The 20,988-nt window shown below is 38.4% G+C and overlaps 1 long non-coding RNA gene across 1 annotated transcript in view; it reads right to left on the reverse strand.

Annotated features, from left to right (window-relative positions):
- LOC132497643 (uncharacterized) overlaps positions 1-20,988 on the reverse strand; it is a 144,795-nt gene that overhangs the window by 119,650 nt on the left and 4,157 nt on the right. Inside the window, exon 2 of the long non-coding RNA XR_009533626.1 lies at positions 9,432-9,674. This is a non-coding gene — a long non-coding RNA (uncharacterized LOC132497643). The remainder of the gene's footprint in view (positions 1-9,431; positions 9,675-20,988) is intronic.

Genomic DNA, 20,988 nt, shown 5'->3' on the forward strand with positions numbered 1-20,988 from the left:
TCATCTTTATCTACCCTCAAAAGAAAAACCTTTGAACAAAGAATATGCAGTTAATCAAATAAAAAGAATCTTATTTTTATTTAAAAGATATCAAGGGCTATAATATGAAATTTTAGCCAAAATATTTTTTTTTGTTCATCTTCTTTTAGCTTTGATAAGAGGTGAATGGTTTAATGAAATATCATAGCATTGACTCTGACGGGCATTTTTGGGATTGAAAATATGCTACTTTTGGTGGTGATGTGGTTAACTGTTAACTCATCTGGCTAAAACTGAGGTAGATTTTATAAACTGTCCCAATTTTTAAAAAATTTAGTGCTATTGTTAGGCAATGATTTTGACTTTTGAACTGCCTGTGTTTATAAATTCTCTACTTAATGTTCAGTGCATATAGGTGATATCACTTGATCAGTTATGTAAGAAAGCTTTCTTGAGTGTGTGTGTGTGTTTATGTGTGTGCGTCTGTATATTTCATAAAGAACGTTAGCACCCTCTTCTGTATGACTTTTGAGGCTGTAATTCCTACAATCTTTTTTCATTTCCTAACAGTGAACAGCTTGAATATTCATTAAATTTGCTCCTGATTAAAGTACCACCTCCGAGTAATTTAATTATACTGTATATTTCAGAAACACTGATAAGTGCTGGAGTCAAAAAACACTTCATTGCTAAACGTTACCCACTGGGAATAAGTGTTGGCTTATGAAAAGGGAAAAAAAGGCTGCTTCCACATTTCTCAGAATGAGTATTTCCAATGATTTAAATATACAGAGCTATGCAAGGAGGAAGGGAACACAAGGACAGACAAGGAGAGCAGACTTGTATATTCTTCTCCCAGCTGTCAGTGCTTGAAGAAAAAATGGATGCCCTCGTATGCTTTAATACCAGCCACTGACACAATTAAATATTCTTTTATTCAACTGGATTTTTTTTAAAGAAAATCGGACACCTTTTAAATCAGACTTCCTGGAGTCCCCCAGCTGCTCCTGACAGATACTGTATGAGGCTGATGAGGGAGATGTAACTGAAGTTGTTTGGTTGATTCATTCATTCACACACTCATTCATGCTACAAATATTTTGTGAGCATCTATTGTGTGCCAGGCACTCTTCCAGCTACTGGAGATCCAGGGAACAGATCCAAGTTCCCAACCTCATAGAGATGACATTTCTAGCTAGGAAAGACGGATACAATGCAGAAATACATACAGAATATGCCTGATGATAAATTCTATGTAGAAAAATGAGGCAGGTTGAAGGGGACCAGAAGCGTGGGTGTACAGCAGGTGGGTATTTTATACAAAGTGGTTGGAAAAGTCCTCACTGATAAGCAGAGACTTGAGGTCAGTGAAAGTTTAAACCTCGTGGGATATTTAGAGAAAGAGTATTCCAGGTGGAAGGAAGAGCATGGGCAAGCTCCCTGAGGTTGGACCCTTTAAATATTTCAAATGTTGTCTAGGGGCTCAGCATGACACAGTAGTTAAGACCTCACTTGGCTTTTGCAATTTGAAAACTTGGATAAGATTCTATATATTAGCAAGTGACAGATGATTTGAAATCTCTGAGCCTTTATTTTATCACCTATAAAATGGGGATGCCTACAACATCCTTCTTCCCAGTGTTACTGTAAAGACTAAGTGAGAGTGCAGACAAAGATATTAATTGTAATTGGCATTGTGCTGAGTTCAATAAATGTTAGCTATGACCAGGGAAAAAATGCTTCTCAGGGACACTTGAGTTTTCTGCAACATTTATGTATTGAAATGGATCACACGAATGTTCAACTAGAACTCTCTTCTAAGTATTAGTCCAAAATTATAACATGAGTAGAAATGTTTCTTTTTCTGTGTGGTCCTGGATAAGCTGTTTTTCCTTTATGAACCTTAAGTTTTGCCAAATGAGGAAATTAAGTTAAACCAGTCAGTTCAGTCTAAAGTCTTCAAGGTAGTATGAGAGCTAGTTTCCCTGTTTGAAAATTCCTGAAAATGAAATTTTATATTTACTTCCTTTTTTAATTGAAGTATAGTTGATTTGCAATGTGGTGCCAATCTCTGCTGTGCAGCAAAGCAACCCTGTTATACACATACGGACATTCTTTTTTTTATATTCTTTTGCATTACAGTTTATCACAGCATATTGAATATAGTTCCCTGTGCTATACATTAGGACCTTACTGTTTATCTATTCTAAATGTAATATATATATTTACTTCTGATAAGGGTAATGAGGGACTTGACCATCAGGCTTGCCTGGGGCTGAATTACAAAGCGTGGAATTCGGTGGCTAAGACCACTGGCTGTGAAGTGTGATAGTACAGCCAACTTGCTATCCCAAAAGGTTGCCCAACTTACATTTACCTCAAGAGCCATGCTTTCCCCAAATTCTTGTCTTCTTGAGATATTTTCAAAGGGCTCCATCATCCAGGTCTAAGTCCAACACTTGGACTACTTTTGGGTCCCTTCCACAGGGCTAATTCTCCTTCCAACCTTCCTCCACAAATCCTACTCCTTCCCTTTCTGCCTCTAGAGAGAAAGACATTTTTCCAAGCCCTTTCCATGAATCAGCCTAAATATGGTCAGATGAAGGGTCACAAGGCTGTGGGGGGAGGGCAAACCAAGAAGGAGAAGGCAGCAGAGGAAGGGGTCCATCTACAGCCATTTCCATGAGGAAAATGCGGCCAAAAAATGAGATGAGGAGTCAGGAATCTAGTCTATTCCTTATAAGGCATCTTTCTCCGTGTTTGAAAAGCCCTCTAAGGGTCATACAGCACAGACTGCCTTATCCATCCATATAATCTTTAAATGGGATTAAACAGAACTAGTCAGAGCACTGAAGGGACAGTTAACTGCCCAGAGGCAAAATCATGTACAGAGAGGCTTTGGCATTGCTAGCTATTAAGTAGCAGTTCCAGCAAAGTCTATTCTGAGAAATGCTGCAACTCATATTAAAAATCTGCTTCCTTTTCCCTTGCAGAATGTATCAGACCTCAGAACCTGCTACTGCTGATTCTGCAACTTACTGGATGTTGACTTTGGGCAAGTTTTCCAACCTCTCTGAGTGTCAGGCTCTATTTATAAAATGGGGGTAATGATAATGACCTAGCAGGGTTGCCTGGTACACAGTATGGCTTCAGGACATGGTAGCAATTATCATCAAGAAAAAGGGGCAGGGTGCTGGTTGTAAGGAGTTACTCAGATTGTAAGGTGCTTTCTAGCTGGAAGACAGGATGCTGATTTGGTTAAGATACAGCTGAGTGTGAAATAGAAAATATAAGAAATGGACATGGAGAAGATCTGAAGAGGGAGAAGTCAGATATTTTAGATGTTACGTGATTTGATTAAGGTGTTGAAAACGTAATCACGCAGTTGGCAATCAGTTCTCATTCATTGCTCCTAAAGTTCTTACGTGTCTTAGCTTCTCTGTGGAATTCTTACTGGCAGCAAATCTATTATAGTGGCAATTCTTTGAAGCAGTGACATCATGGGACATGTGAATGGATGTTCTGCAACACTTGAATTGGGACCAAAATCCATTGTGCTAATTAGTTATTGGAATCTTTGCATAATTACACATGCTCAAGGGCCATTCACTGGCTTTGTTAGCTGTCTCCCATGTCTGCTATCATGTGACCATTGGACCGAATGCCGTTTTTTTTTTTTTTTTTTTTCTTTTTGCAGTATGCGGGCCTCTCACTGTTGTGGCCTCTCCCGTTGCGGAGCACAGGCTCCGGATGCGCAGGCCCAGCGGCCATGGCTCACGGGCCCAGCCGCTCCGCGGCATATGGGATCCTCCCAGACCGGGGCACGAACCCGTATCCCCTGCATCGGCAGGCGGACTCTTAACCACTGCGCCACCAGGGAGGCCCTCGAATGCCGTTTTGATGAGAACTAGCTCTGTGTTTACAGAGTGCAGATATTACAACATTGTTGGAGCATAATTATTGCCTCTGTGTTGGTGACTCAGTTTTTCATCTTCGGATTTATTTTGTTCTTAACCTTATATAATACTTATTCACCTGCTGTCAAATGCAGTAAAGACTGGGAAGTAGTAGTTGCCTTAAACTCTATACAACCTGCCTCCCAAAACAAAACTCATTCAATCAATCAGTATATAACTCTTGAGAAAATTTCTATTTAAACCACTTTAGAATTATTTAATACCACATTTTCATATCAATAAGCAATTAAGGCGATGCAAACATATATAGGGTGGATAAACAACAAGGTCCTACTGTACAGCACAGGGAACTATATTCAATATCCTGTTATAAACTATAATGGAAAAGAATATGTATATATGTACAACTGAGTCACTTTGCTGTACAGCAGAATTAAATACAACATTGTAAATCAACTATACTTCAATAAAATTTTTAAAAAGCAAACAAATAGAAAAAAAAGCAATTGAGGGAACACAAGGTGCAAAATGCTGGAACATCTGTAAGAATATGTTCAATCTCTCTTTTAATTAAAGATACGGAAAATTCAGAAAATAAAGAGATAATATTTTCAGCTATCAATTTGGAAAAAATTTAAACATAGATGAAAACCTAGTGGATGACACTATGGAGAAACAGGCATTTCTATACAAGATTGTGGTTTTATAACCTTTCTGGAAAGGAGATGTGGTGACGTCCATTACTATTTACCATACACCTGCCCTTGCCCATTTTTTCCATGAATTCCAACGCTAGGATTTTTATTGTCAATATCTGTTTTTTTTTTTTTTTTTTTTTTGCGGTATGCGGGCCTCTCACTGTTGTGGCCTCTCCCGTTGCGGAGCACAGGCTCCGGATGCGCAGGCCCAGCGGCCATGGCTCACGGGCCCAGCCGCTCCGCGGCATATGGGATCCTCCCAGACCGGGGCACGAACCTGTATCCCCTGCATCGGCAGGCGGACTCTCAACCACTGCGCCACCAGGGAGGCCCTTATTGTCAATATCTGTACATAAACTTCCAAGCTACGTGGGCAAGGACATTTACTGTAGCTTGTAACAGCGACAACATATGGAAACAACATAAATTACTAACTATAAAGAGTCATAAATAGGATATACGCACATATGTGAGATAATATTTGGTAATGTTAGCTGTTTAGGGAAGGCTGTTTGCTTGAATTTCTTTTCTCTCTGGTATACTGCATGCCTTGCTTCACGGATCAAAGGGCAGAGCAAAATGCAAATGTCAAATAAGTAGAAAATGTTTGGCTTTTGAGTTTCAAAAAGTTTCAAAGGCCTTGACCCTGATATTTAGAAGCTTGTGCAGTAAATAAGAGAAACTTACCTATCTGGCCCAATAAATTAAAAACTTCCTGGCTTGGGGAAACGAGGGAGTCAGAAGGGGAGCATATACGTGCACTGGAAAGGAGCTTCCATTGAAGGCTGAATCCAGGGTTGGGAAGTAACAAAAGCTACAGACTATTTTGCTGAGTCTGAGTGAAAAGAACATTTGCTCGTTAGGTAGATGCCTAGAAATGACCAAGCCCTCTCCTGATCCCCTCCCCCCCATTTTGAGAGTATCCTGACATAGTGTTAAAAGAGTAGGGACGGAATGGCTGCCTGGTGTAACTAAAAGATGGGTCTAAAGAGCTTGGCTGTCTGGTGTAACTAAAAGATGGGTCTAAAGAGCTTGCAAGACCTCCTCCAAGTCACAGCATGGCAAAGTAATCCCGTGTGTGTGAGAGTGACATATACACTTGAAGGAGATCTGAAGGATCTAACGGGACTGGAGTGAGAGCCAGAGATGATCATCACAGATCTACTAGGGTGGAGGACCAGATGGGACAAATACATCTCAGCATCTGTCAGCATGGAAAGTCAACAACCAAGGACAAGACTCTGCAGCCACAACCTCTGTTTTACCTAAGCCTCATGGAACTCAGCTAAATGCCAGACCCAGAATTGGCAGATATTAAGTTTGGACTGCCCGGGGGAATGGAATCCTAAAATAAAATTAAGTTGAATTAAAGAAAAATAAGGATGACTGAATGCCTTCCTTTCCTGAGTTAGTGGGATGAGAGAGTCTCTCACTTCACATACCATGAAGTAATGTGCAGCTATTGGAAGTAATGAGGCAAGTATATATGTTCCAGTGTGAAAGATCTGCAAGATAAACTTTAAATTAAAAAAGGCAAGAGAAAGAACAATTTGAGTAGTGTGCATTCCATTTGCATAAAAATGTTATATGTTCTAACTGTTCCCAGGATATGGAAGAAATGATTAACTGTGATTTCCTCTAGAAACTGAGACTCTTCATTTAATACCATTTTATAAAGATTTCTTTTAAACCAAGAGCTTATATTTTATGATACATATTTATTATATGTAATAAAATATCCTCTTTATCCTTAAGTCATGTTTTGTGATCCACTACATTTAATTACAATTCCATTTATGTAGCATTTATTTTGATAATTTCAGAATATAGGATGAAAATGTGTCTTTAACATCTTTTGAGTATAGCATAAAGCTGCCAAAGAGAATTCATTTGGTTTTCTTTTTCAGTGAGAAGAGGTGTTGTAATCTGCCTTAAGGGAAAACTGCCCTCTCTCCATCATTTCTGTAGAGGTGGATATGCAAACTTGTCTCACCACAAAGCTACAGAAAACTTTCCTAAAAATGCGTCAATAACCAGAATAAGGATGAATAATTTGAAGAATTGGACAAAGTCATACATTTTCATACACTATAGAATATGGTCAAACATACAGGTCACAGACACTGGGCATATCATCAAAATTTACATATGCATATAAAGAATGGTTCCTTCAAAGTCATCCTATAGTTATTCCAAGTCACAGAAAACATTTAATAAGTCATTTTGGGGGGAATTACTTTCACCATTATGGCATGTTGTTTTGAATGACCTAGCAGGTGCCAAATCATCACCCTTTAAGGATAAATTTAAATTTAATAGCACTCAAAGGCCATTTAGAGTCAAGTATGGTGAATAAGGCAGTCACTCAATTTAGATAATAAATTTACAGTAAAAAAAAAACAAAAGCATGGTATAACTAAAATAACATGACTGCTCTACAGCACTGAAGGAAACAATGCCTAGCCCCCAAAGAAACTTGAGTGTTTTAAAAACTATAGCATCCTTTGAACAACTGCATTGCCTTCTTAACAGACTACTTTAAATTAATTTTGATGAATAAATTTTATCCTGTCTGTTAAAAACCAACCTAATGACTTACAGTAGCATTCTCTATATTATAATTGTTTTAAAATATGGAACTATAAGATTTTTAAAGCTGTATTTCTAAATACTTTAGATCAGCATTTAAAGTGCGTCACGACCGAATAGCCTGAGCAATCTTGAGGGAAAAAAATGGAGCTGGAGGAATCAGACACCCTGACTTCAGATTATACTACAAAGCTACAGTAATCAAGACAATATGGTACTGGCACAAAAACAGAAATATACATCAATGGAACAGCATAGAAACCCCAGAGATAAACCCAGGCACCTATGGTCAACTAATCTATGACAAAGGAGGCAAGGATATATAATGGAGAAAAGACAGTCTCTTCAGTAAGTGATGCTGGGAAAACTGGACAGCTACATGTAAAAGAATGAAATTAGAACACTCCCTTACACCATACACAAAAATAAACTTAAAATGGATTAAAGACCTAAATGTAAGACCGGACACTATAAAACTCTTACAAGAAAACATAGTAAGAACACTCTTTGACATAAATCACAGCAAGATCTTTTTTTGACACACCTCCTACAGTAATGGAAATAAAAACAAAAATAAACACATGGGACCTAATAAAACTTAAAAGCTTATGCACAGCAAAAGAAGCTATAAACAAGACGAAAAGACAACCCTCAGAATGGGAGAAAATATTTGCAAACGAATCAATGGACAAAGGATTAATCTCCAAAATATATATAGCTCACGCAGCTCAATATTAAAAAAACAAACAACCCAGTCAAAAAATGGGCAGAAGACCTAAATAGACATTTCACCAAAGAAGACATATAGATGGCCAAGAGGCACATGAAAAGCTGCTCAACATCACTACTTATTAGAGAAATGCAAATCAAAACTACAATGAAGTATCACTTCATCTTGGTTAGAATGGGCATCATCAGAAAATCTACAAACAACAAATGCTGGAGAGGGTGTGGAGAAAAGGGAACCCTCTTGAACTGTTGGTGGGAATGTAAATTGATGCTGCCACTATGGAGAACAGTACGGAGGTTCCTTCAAAAACTAAAAATAAAATTACCATATGACCCAGCAATCCCACTACTGGGCAAGTACCCAGAGAAAACCATAATTCAAAAAGACACATGCACCCCAATGTTCATTGCAGCACCATTTACAATAGACAGGTCATGGAAGCAACCAAAATGCCATCGACAGACAAATAGATAAAGAAGATGTGGTACATATATACAATGGAATATTACTGGGCCACAAAAAGGAACGAAATTGGGTCATTTGTAGAGATGTGGATGGACCTAGAGTCTGTCATACAGAGTGAAGTAAGTCAGAAAGAGAAAAACAAATATCATATATTATTGCATATATGTAGAATCTAGAACAATGGTATAGATGAACCGGTTTGCAAGGCAGAAATAGGGACACAGATGTAGAGAACAAACATGTGGACACCAAAGGGGGAAAGCCAGGAGGGTGTTGGTGGTGGTGGGATGAACTGGGAGATTGGGATTGACATATATACACTAATATGTATAAAATACATAACTAATAAGAACCTGCTGTATAAAAAAATAAAATTAAAAAAAAAGTGGGTCATGAAACCAATTTAGTGGTTGCAACCAATATTAAAAATACACAAGAGAGGGCTTCCCTGGTGGCGCAGTGGTTGGGCGTCCGCCTGCCGATGTAGGGGATGCGGGTTCGTGCCCGGTCCGGGAGGATCCCGCGTGCCGCGGAGCGGCTGGGCCCGTGGGCCGTGGCCGCTGGGCCTGCGCGTCCGGAGCCTGTGCTCCACGGCGGGACAGGCCACAGCAGTGAGAGGCCCGCGTACCAAAAAAAAAAAAAAAAAAAATACACAAGAGAAAATACCAAAGTGCATCAAATGTAATCAGCATAGGTATGATTTTATCAAACTGTTTCACTTATATATTTTTAGTCAAGCATTCATTATTCAGCAAAAACGTATTGAGCAAACACAATACACTTGTCAGCCATTTGGACCACCAACTGGTCATCTCTCACCTAATGGTCTCTAAGATCCATTCAACCTTAACATTCTCTGAAATATTGAAGTCCAAGTTAAATTGCCTTTTCAAAATTTTTTCCCAGGTAATATTTTCAAGTGATGACTGTATGCTGGAATTTTGTGAACACTTTACTATAGTATCTCATGTAATCTTTCTTCCAATTAAAATTGCTGCATAACAAACAAACCATTCTAAAACATAGTGGCTCAAAACCACAGCAATTACTTACTCAGTTCACAAATTTTCAGCTCAAACAGCAATCAACAGAGAAGGCTCATGTCTGTTCCATGTTGTGTCAGTTGGGGCAGCTTCACTGGGGTTGGAGAATCTGCTGTCAGGATGTGTTACTGCATGGCTGGCAAGTTGGTGCGGCTGCCAGCTGGGAGCTCAGTCATGGCCAAGGGCAAGGAGACCCCACTCCTCTCCATGAGTTTCTAGGTCTTCTTCTCAGCATGGCTGGGTGGATGGGTTCCTAGAACAAGCATCCCAAGAGATAGTAAGTGGAGCTGCTAGTTTCTTAATGCTCCAGAATCTGACACCATGTATTCCACTGGTGAAGTGACCATAAAGCCCAGATTAAATAGGAGGAGACACTGACTCTACTCATTTGATGAGAGAAGTGTCCAAAAACTGGGGGGCCATGTTTCAAACTGCCACATCTTCAAATAACCACATGAGGTGTATTTTCTATTAATATATCCCAATTTTATAGACAAGGCAACTGACACAAAGAGATATTCATCAATTTTTCCCAAGGTCACACAGCTTTTACATGTCACCGAAGACCTACATCCAGGTCTTCCTGTGTCCACAGCCAGGTTCCAGTGACACTGCTGTTCTGTCTCTTCTTGTGATTAGTGCATATAAAACTCTACAGCCTTCATAATTTATAGTCAGGATTTGTTGCTTAAGGGTAAATGACCCAGGAGTTCCATAAGAGAAAAATATGGGTAGGGATCTCATCTGATAGTGAGTAGATGAAAAGGTGAAGGAGCTCAGAAATCTGTGGAAGAAATATGGAAGGATGAGCAGATACACGATCAATATCATGCTTGAACTGAAGTAAAATAATAATGAGGAAGTCACTCTTGACTTATTAACTTTTTTGAAAAAATTATGCCAGATAGAGATGCACATCCCTTAAGCATGAACTGAAATTCTTTGATCCTTTAAGAGGAAAAGTGCTCTAAGTGAAAAGTAATTTTATTATAAGCTGAAACAAGTCCTATCAGCACATAGCAGGAGTATGTGTTTTTTTTTCTTATGTCTCCAGAACTGAATACTAAATAGGGTCTAGTATTTTTTTCTGTGATTTTAATTATAAGTGGTACTTAGATATTCAACATGAAACTCAGTTCTACCCTTTGAGAATAACCCTTGCTCTCTAACACAAAATATAAAAATATTCAAAATTCAGTAGGGTGCAAGACACATTATTGGCTTGTTGACAGAACAAATTTCTTCCTAGAAGGAAAATACAGGAGCCATTCAAAGTCATAGAAATAAATGTGTTTTCAAGCGTTCAGCGTAGAGTGGCAGTTTGGCTTCCAACGACATTCTTTAACTTCCAAAGGTGTGCTTTCTGTTGTTTTTTTTTTTTTTTTTTTGCTGTACATGGGCCTCTCACTGCTGTGGCCCCTCCCATTGCGGAGCACAGGCTCCGGGCGCACAGGCTCAGCGGCCATGGCTCACGGGCCCAGCCGCCCCGCAGCATGTGGGATCTTCCTGGACCGGGGCATGAACCCGTGTCCCCTGCATCGGCAGGCGGACTCTCAACCACTGCACCACCAGGGAAGCCCTGCTTTCTGTTTTTAAAAAACAAAAACTCTTTAATCCTGAGAAACAATGTAAGGACTGTTTTTTTGTTGTTTTTTGGGTTTTCTTATATCTTTATTGGAGTATAATTGCTTTACAATGGTGTGTTCATTTCTGCTTTATAACAAAGTGAATCAGCTATACATATACATATATCCCCATATCTCCTCCCTCTTGCATCTCCCTCCCACCCTCTCTATCCCACCCTTCTAGGTGGTCACAAAGCACCAAGCTGATCTCCCTGTGCTATGTGGCTGCTTCCCACTAGCTGACTATTTTACATTTGGTAGTGTATATATGTCCATGCCACTCTCTCACTTCGTCCCAGCTTACCCTTCCCCCTCCCAGTGTCCTCAAGTTCATTCTCTATGTCGTCTTTATTCCTGTCCCGCCCCTAGGTTCTTCAGAACCATTTTCTTTCTTTTTTTTTAAGATTCCATATATATGTGTTAGCATACGATATTTGTTTTCCTTTCTGACTTACTTCACTCTGTATCATCGTCTCTAGATCCATCCACCTCACTACAAATAACTCAATTTCCTTTCTTTTTATGGCTGAGTAATAGTCCATTGTATATATGTGCCACATCTTCTTTATCCATTCATCTGTCAATGGACACTTAGGTTGCTTCCATGTCCTGGAGTTTGTGAATTATGGTTTACTCAGGGTATATGCCCAGTAGAGGGACTGCTGGGTCATATGGCAGTTCTATTTTTAGTTTTTTAAGGAACGTCCATACTGTTCTCTATAGTGGCTGTATCAATTTACATTCCCACCAACAGTGCCAGAGGATTCCCTTTTCTCCACACCCTCTCCAGCATTTATTGTTTCTAGATTTTTTGATGATGGCCATTCTGACCAGTGTGAGGTGATACCTCATTGTAGTTTTGATTAGCATTTCTCTGATTAGTGATGTTGAGCATCTTTTCATGTGTTTGTTGGCAATCTGTATATCTTCTTTGGAGAAATGTCTATTTAGGTCTTCTGCCCAGTTTTGGATTGGGTTGTTTGTTTTTTTGATATGGAGCTGCATGAGCTGCTTATAAATTTTGGAGATTAATCCTTTGTCAGTTGCTTCATTTGCAAATATTTTCTCTCATTCTGAGGGTTGTCTTTTAGTCTTATGGTTTCCTTTGCTGTGCAAAAGCTTTTAAGTTACATTAGGTCCCATGTGTTTATTTCCATTTCTCTAGGAGGTGGGTCAAAAAGGATCCTGCTGTGATTTATGTCATAGAGTGTTCTGCCTATGTTTTCCTCTAAGAGTTTTATAGTGTCTGGCCTTACATTTAGGTCTTTAATCCATTTTGAGTTTATTTTTGTGTACAGTGTTAGGGAGTGTTCTAATTTCATTCTTTTACATGTAGCTGTCCAGTTTTCCCAGCACCACTTACTGAAGAGGCTGTCTTTTCTCCATTGTATATTCTTGCCTCCTTTATCAAAAATAAGGTGACCATAGGTGCCTGGGTTTATCTCTGGGCTTTCTATCCTGTTCCATTGATCTATATTTCTGTTTTTGTGCCAGTAACTACTATCTTGATTACTGTAGCCTCGTAGTATAGTCTGAAGTCTGGGAGCCTGATTCCTCTAGCTCCGTTTTTCTTTCTCAAGATTGCTTTGGCTATTCAGGGTCTTCTGTGTTTCCATACAAAATGTGAAATTTTTTGTTCTAGATCTGTGAAAAATGCCATTGGTAGTTTGATAGGGATTGCATTGAATGTGTAGATTGCTTTGTGTAGTATAGTCATTTTCACAGTATTGATTCTTCATATCCAAGAACATGGTATATCTCTCCATCTGTTTGTATCATCTTTAATTTCTTTCATCAGTGTCTTATAGTTTTCTGCATATAGGTCTTTTGTCTCCTTAGGTAAAAACTGTTTTTATTTTTCAGTCAGTAATAAAAATGTTGGCTTCCATGATGTTCAATACACTAATATGTGGAGAACAGGGTGATGTATTTGATCACCAGACTTTCACACTCCATCTGCACTGCTGGGACAATGCCTGTTGCATTCATTCTTGTAATGCCAATACTGAGTATTGTGTTTGTGTTAAGGAAACATTCAATAAACAATTGTTGAATGAATGAGATGTTTCATTTGTTCAAGAAACAATATTTAGTCATAATCTATGTCCACTTAATGGATTTAAATCAGATTCATCTATATTTAAAAATACACTTTACCTTGCTTCCTTTACTTGTTACAGAGCAACAGGCACCTTAGAGACCATCTCTTCGAAACCTTTGTTACAAATGAAGAAATGGAGCCTAGAATCACAAAATCTAGCAAACCTTGCCAATGTTCGCAGATGTTGTAGTGATTCAAACCAGGCAGACCCCCATCCAAGTGAACAAAGACATTGTTATCCTCATTATCAGTGTGAAACATGGCTACCCCTTACCAAACCAAACATGTGCTCACATTCCCCTAAGTGGGGTGTGGCCTGGAATAGAGGAGAATTTATCACATAAACAAATCCAAGCATTTGTTTTTTTTTCTGTTTTTTTTTAAGCACCATTAGCCTTATTATTCTATCTTTACATCACTTTTTTTTAACTGCTACATTCAAGTGTTGAAAAGTATCTGTTGTGTTTGTTACCATAGTTCCTGGTACCCAGTAGTTTAACAGGAAGAAAACAAATATAAAGTTGTATTTGTTATAGCATCCTCCTGAGTCTCACTTGTTCTATACACTGGTTACATCTATGGAGACTGGTTTCCCCACTCTGCTCAAGAGGCACATTGACTAGGAACCATGAAGATGGTTTCATTTCTTTTAAAATCAGTAGAAAAAAAGAAACAATCCAGATTGGATTACATTCATCCTTATACCAACAGAGTCATAAAATACAGTTGTTAATGTTTTTGTAGAGAAAGGGCCCATGGAGGCAAAACTTCCCAGGGTCCAAGAAAATCATGATGTGGTCCTGGGCTCTCCTAGGCTGCTTGAAGAACAGATGACCCTACAGAAGTGCACTGAGCTCATTGAAAATTGGGGCTCAATGGGTGCCCCTAGCAGTTGGAAAAAGTGAGCTGATGTCTGGCTCCCATCTGACAAATATCCTGGGTTAGGTAATGGTGGGGAAGTCAAAGCCAGTGGTGGAAACTGTGGGGGACAAACTCTCAAAGTTTGTGGGGAAAAAGGATTCATACGTTTTTCCCGTGGACCAATCCTGGGCTGCATTTAAGGGCACTGTCATAAGGCTTTCATGGACTGTCAATAGGACCCCAACAAAAGGGTGCCTGAAGGGACTGCCTGGTTCCTAAGCAGCTGCAGAAGGAGGACATGACCAGCTAAGGTAGGGGCACATGCCTCAGCTTAAGGGGGGCCAGGTGAGTGGTCCCTAACAGGAGTTGGGAATTTCATTTTGAAGAAGAGAAAATCTTTCAGGCTGAAAGAGAATAAAGCAATTTATAACAATGTCAGTTAACTAAGAGCTTTCCTGCTCCACTGACCTCTGTTTGTTTTTGTCAGAAAGATGTTAACAAGGGGAAGAGGAAGGGCCAGAAAAAGGAAGAAGAAGAAAACCACACCACCCTCCACCATGTGTAGGCTTCTTACCTGCATTAGGTCCTGGCTGGGGCATTGGAGAAGAGTAAACTTCTACTCAGTTTTGCCATTTTGATGATTATATAGGAATGGGAAGTCTACATTTCAGAATCAAGACTATTTTAAATGACCATCTAACATTTTATTAAGAGAGCAATCCAGTCATGCCTGAGGTTTGTTTCAGGGGCCTCAGGGCCCTTCCCCACCTCCATCAAATACATTTTAAAAGGATCAAGGGAAGGGAAACAAACCAAAACAAAACCTGGCAATTTGTTCAGTATCATCCATTTCAGCAAAAATATTCTGATATGGTTAAGAATTTCAGAAATGGTTTCACAAATTCAGATTTCCTGTCACTTGAATATTCATTATTTCACACCATGGAATAATCATTCTTCGTGCAAACAAACAGACAAAATGAGCACAGAATTTAACATGTGACTTTACATGCCAAGTCATAAGTGAGGCAAAAGAGTCCCCAAAGAGCCTTTAAAGAGATGAAGGTGCCAGTCAATAATAACACGACATCCAGGCAGCAGAAAGACTGGGGATTGAGCAAATCCCTACTTCATGCTGTAGATCGTTGATCACATCAATCAGTCCATTCTTTTTTTTTTTTTTTTTTTTTTTTTTGCTGTACGCGGGCCTCTCACTGCTGTGGCCTCTCCCGTTGCGGAGCACAGGCTCCGGACACACAGGCCCCGCGGCCATGGCTCGCGGGCCCAGCCGCTCCGCGGCATGTGGGATCCTCCGGGATCGGGGCACGAACCCGTGTCCCCTGCATCGGCAGGCGGACTCTCAACCACTGCGCCACCAGGGAGGCCCAATCAGTCCATTCTTGATACATATGAGGCATGTGATTGATTGTGATCGTTTCTGTTTATATAAAAATATTCATGGAAAATATGGAATATTTTGAAAATTTAGAGAACTTAATATCGAACCTGTTTTTATATGGGGGAGTTGAATGGAGTTGTTTAGCATTCAAAGTGAGTCTCCCAAATATACTATTTTTTGTAATGTCTTCACTGTGTCAATCTTCAATTTCAAGGTAATTTTACTTATATGAAATATTTGTGAAAAAGATTTTTTAAATAACTTTAGTGATAATAAATGACTAAGAATCTAGGTTTCCCTGGTGGTGCAGTGGTTAAGAATCTGCCTGCCAATGCAGGGGACACAGGTTCAATCCCTGGCCTGGGAGGATCCCACATGCCACAGAGCAACTAAGCCTGTGCGCCACAACTACTGAGCCTGCGCTCTAGAGCCTGCAAGCCACAACTACTGAGCCCGCCAGCCACAACTACTGAAGCCCGTGCACCTAGAGCCTGTGCTCTGCAACAAGAGAAGCCACGACAATGAGAAGCCTGCACACAGCAACAAAGACCCAACACAGCCAAAAATAAAAACAAATAAATAAATAAATTTATAAAAAAATAAAAATACAAAATAAATGACTAAGAATCCATTTATATATTTAAGTATCCCAATATATATTATACCAATTATAATATAAGCATAAATTCTATTTTCCTAATAATATAAAGATATGATGTGCTTATGAATACAGAAAATAACTAATGATGAATTTTCCTCACAAATGCTTGACCATGGAAAGGTAGGTGTGAGGGTTCAAGTTGAAATGAGTATTCACACAACTGCTTTTAAAATATGGAAAGCCTGGGACTTCCCTGGTGGTCCAATGCAGGGGACATGGGTTCAATCCCTGGCCGGGGAACTAAGATCCCACCATGATAAAATGTAAAGTGAAAAATGTAGGCCATGCAATAATCTACATGGTATTATCTCATTTCTGTAAAATATAGCATATATACTATTTGAAATATATAATAATGTATGTATACTATATTTGGGGGATATATACATATACATATATAATATATGCATATATATACACATAATATATGCAAATATATTCATATATTTTATGTGTATATATGCATGTATATCTAATATATGCACTTATATATACACACACATGCACATATATCTCTATACAAGAGATTGTATATTCTTCTGGGCAATGGAAGTAGCAGGTAGTAAAGAGGAATTTCTACCTTAAGTAGTTCTATATTATGTGAAATTTTATATGTATTACTCTTAAAATATCTGTAAAATAAAGAGAAGAAAGGTTGCCAGAAGTGTTAATGTGCTTGTATTTCTCTCCATAAACTCTCCATATGCACAAACACGTGCAACTTACACATTAAACCAAAAAACATTACCTTTAATTAATCTTTATACGGCGAGATAAAAGCCATCAGAGAAAATTACATTTTTCTCTTGGTTAATTTAAACCATGCTAAGGAAAAAGTAATCCAACACTCATTTCATTAAATGAAGACTTTCATAAACATGCTCCATTTCTTATTCTACCATTGAGCATAATAGGTCCTTGGCTAGAGAAATAACAGCACTAAGTAGTGATTAACATTTTTTTTTTACTTCAAGACATCAACCTGGGATTGCTAGATCTATCATATTTTTAAATGAAATTATTTTTTAGAGCAGTTTTAGGTTCACAGCAAAATTGAGCAGAAGGCACAGCGATTTCTCATATACCCCCTGCTCCCCACCCCCATGAGCATAGCCTCCCCTGTTATCAACTTCCACTACCTGAGTGGAATAATTTTCACAATTGATGAAGTTATACTGACACAACATAATCACCCAATGTCCATAGTTTACATTATGGTCAACCTTGGTGTTGCATATTATATGGGATTGGAAAAATGTATGACATGTATCCATCATTATGGTATCATTCAGAGTATCTTCATTGCCTTAAAAATCCTCTGTGTGCCACCTATTCATCCCTCCCTCCACCCTAACCCCTGGAAACCACTCTTGTTTTTCCTGTCTCCATAGTTTTGCCTTTTCCAGAATGTCATGTAGCTGGAATCATACAATATGTAGCCTTTTCAGATGGGCTTCCAATGTTTAAACGTACATTTAAGGTTCCTCCATGTCTTTTCATGAATTAATAGCTCAATTTATTTTTTTAATCAAGCATGTTCATGTCACCTCATTAGTATTTAACGTCCTATAACACTAAGGTAAAACAAGATATCCTTTGGATATCTTGAAAAATAAATGAGAACAGTGCTTTTCTTGAGAACAAATGATGTTCCAAAAATCATTACTAGGAAGACTGAAACTAAAGAGCATATAAAGATTGAGAACGTGGAATGTATAAGAATAAACTTAACCAAGGAGGTAAAAGACTTTTACAGTGAAAATTATAAACACTGATGAAAGAAATCAAAGGCATAAATAAACAAAACGACATCTGTGTTCATGGATTAGAATCCTTAATAAGGTTAAAAATGTCCATAGCACCCAAAGCAATCAATCTACAATCAACGCAATCCCATTTAAATCCCAAGTGCATTTTTCACAGAAACAGAAAAAAATTTTTAAATTCGTATGGAATCACAAAGGCCTTAAATAACCAAAACAATCTTTAGAAAGAACAAATCTGAAGGTGTCATGCTTCATGATTTCAAAATACATTAAAAAGTTGCAGCAATTAAAATAGTTGGTACCCACATAAAGACAGACGTAGACCAATGGAACAAAATCGAGAACCCAGAAATAAACACAGGCATTTACATTTAACAGATCTTTGACAAGATTGCCAAGATTACATAATCGGGAAAGGATAATCTCTTCAACAAAAGGTGTTGGGGAGGCTGGATATCCATGTGTTCTTTACCACAATTAGAAACAATTGAGAATGTAAGTGATCATCTCCATAATATTTAATTAGTATTATTTAATTAGGTAATTAGGGTTGGTAACGAAATAAAAGGCTCATCAATATCTCCAGTTTACAGTTGTGGTCTGAGAGATGCATATTTTAGACTTTGGATAATTAGAAGGTATTAAAATAAGTTCAAACTCTCAAGAATTACTGGCTTCAAACTTGGCTTCACTTCCATTTAGTTGTATGAACTTGGGCAAGCAATTCATCTGTCGATGCTTCAGTTTCATTATTTGAGAAATATGGATAATAACAAACTCATAGTGTTATAAGGAGCTTATCATAGTGCCTGGCACATAGCAAACTCTCAATAGAAGTAACTTCCAGGGATGCTGTTGATGATACCTGCTGACCATGGTTTGGGGACAGGATTCTTTCATTTTCTGTCTCATCTCCCTCTTTCTCGCTTCCTTTTTTTCTTGCTTCCTTCCTTCTCTCTTTTTTAGTATATTTTTTTTAACCTGTCTTCTATTTCTGGCAAAGAGCCTGTGTAATTGTACCTTTCTTCTGGGTATTATTTGCCAAGCAGGTGTAAAAGTGCAGTGCAATATAATTTAGTAAAACCTAATTTTAGGTTCTGGATTTGTGCTTTTCTCTGTGTGAGTGGCTCCATTGGGGTCCTCACACAGCTGTCAAGCCCTGTGAAAGAACATAGGCCAGCAGAGAATATGACCATGAAGGACCAAAGGAGTCAATTTTCTAATGTTTCATATTTGACTTAATTTTTTTTTTTACTTAAAGGTTTAGATTAGGAAGGAATAAGTAAATGTGTTCTTAGAATCACTGTACAGGGTAAGGTTTTCTTTTGCCTCGTTCAGAGCAGATGCAAAAGCCATTTTGTCATATTGCAACACAAGGTCTAAAGACCATCTGGAGAATTTATTAAAATTAAAAGGATGCAATACAATTTGGATTACATACTTTTATTAAAGATATGAGAGAATCCATCTGATCTTTTCTATCTTCATCGTCTGTAAGTTTTTTATATATAAATGTTTCTTAAAACAAGAATAAAATTATTAGTGATTGTAAGCACTGCCAAGTAAAACTATTTTTTAAGAAAATTATAAAAATTCCTGCCAAAGCTCTAGTTATAAACATTAAAGAAATAAAAAAACTTTCATATTGAACTGTTATTTTTTTAGGTGTTTCAGGAAGCCTCCTCCTAAAAATGTTTTGAATGACTCAATATTCTTACCAACCAAAAAGAGAGAAGTATTTTGGGGGAAAATAAATATGAATTCTGAAAAGAAGAAGGGAAATAGAAGAAAACAAATGATTTTTCTAAAGTGTTTATTATAAGTAGTGGTTGTGTGATAACTACTTGGGGTGCAAATATCATAAACCATCTCCTTACCACTGGGGTAGGTCATATTTCTTGGCCTTTTAGCAACTTTCTGTATTAGATTCTTCTGAGTGCTTAACTTGTAACTCCTCTATTCTTTCTTACAAAGTGATGTGATGTGGGTGGTATAGTTATTAACCCCATTTTACAGATAAGGAAACTGAGTGACAAGAGTTTAAGGGACTTACTTGTTCAAGATCACACACCTAGGAAGTGATCAAGCCAGCATATGATGAACTCAGTGAATTTGATTCCAGAACTTGTGTCATCACCTTTTATGCTGGACTCTTGCCTGGGGAAGAAAAATTTACCTCATTCAAAAATTGCAGTGAGGGCTTCCCTGGTGGCGCAGTGGTTGAGAGTCCGCCTGCTGATGCAGGGGACACGGGTTCGTGCCCCAGTCTGGGAAGATCCCACATGCCATGGAGCGGCTGGGCCCGTGAGCCATGGCCGCTGAGCCTGCGTGTCCGGAGCCTGTGCTCCGCAATGGGAGAGGCCACAACAGTGAGAGGCCCGCATACCGCAAAAAAAAAAAAAAAAAATTGCAGTGAGTGGTGTGAGATTAACTCAATGCTCTTGTGATCCATGAGTCTGTGAAAATGAGGGAGTGATCCAAGGAGAACGTCAAAAATGATGAGCATTTTGGAAAACACAGCTAATGATGAATGACAAAAATAATTAGAAAGATTGAGCCTTTGAGAGGGGAGGGTATTTTTCTACTTGTGTTCATGGAATAACAGTAGTAGTAGCCATAAGCATAGTAACAGACAATGGTGCCCAACTTTACTTTCTTTCTGCAGAGGAATTTTTTTTATGTTTCAGCAAGAAAAATATTTTTGCCTAAAGCTTGTGACTTTTTCAGATTTGCAATGGAAACTGCATATCCTCTTTTTCTTGCAAAGTTATGAGGGTGGGAGAAAAATCATGACTCTGCTGTTTACTATCCATAAAAGCTTAGCTGAGATTTTTAAATTTCTTTGAGCCTGTGTTTTCTTGTCTGAACAAGAAACAGCAGTACATACTTATATGGTTGATGAGGATATTAAATGAGGTATGCCTATAGGGGTGCTCAGCATTCTGTCCAGCAACTACTTACTACTTAACACATTGCAAGAGTCATTATTATGATTACTGTTACCATTATTCCCTGCGGTCAATAATAAGTCCTCTGACATGAGTTTTGGTCCTCTAATGGGCAGGTATTAAAGCTTGGTCATACTGACACAGATAACTTTTGTTTAAAACGAAGATGGAAGTAGAAATAGCAAAAGCATTTTGTGATGTGAGTT

The sequence above is a fragment of the Mesoplodon densirostris genome, chromosome 10, assembly GCF_025265405.1.
Source record: "Mesoplodon densirostris isolate mMesDen1 chromosome 10, mMesDen1 primary haplotype, whole genome shotgun sequence".
NCBI lineage: Eukaryota > Metazoa > Chordata > Mammalia > Artiodactyla > Ziphiidae > Mesoplodon > Mesoplodon densirostris.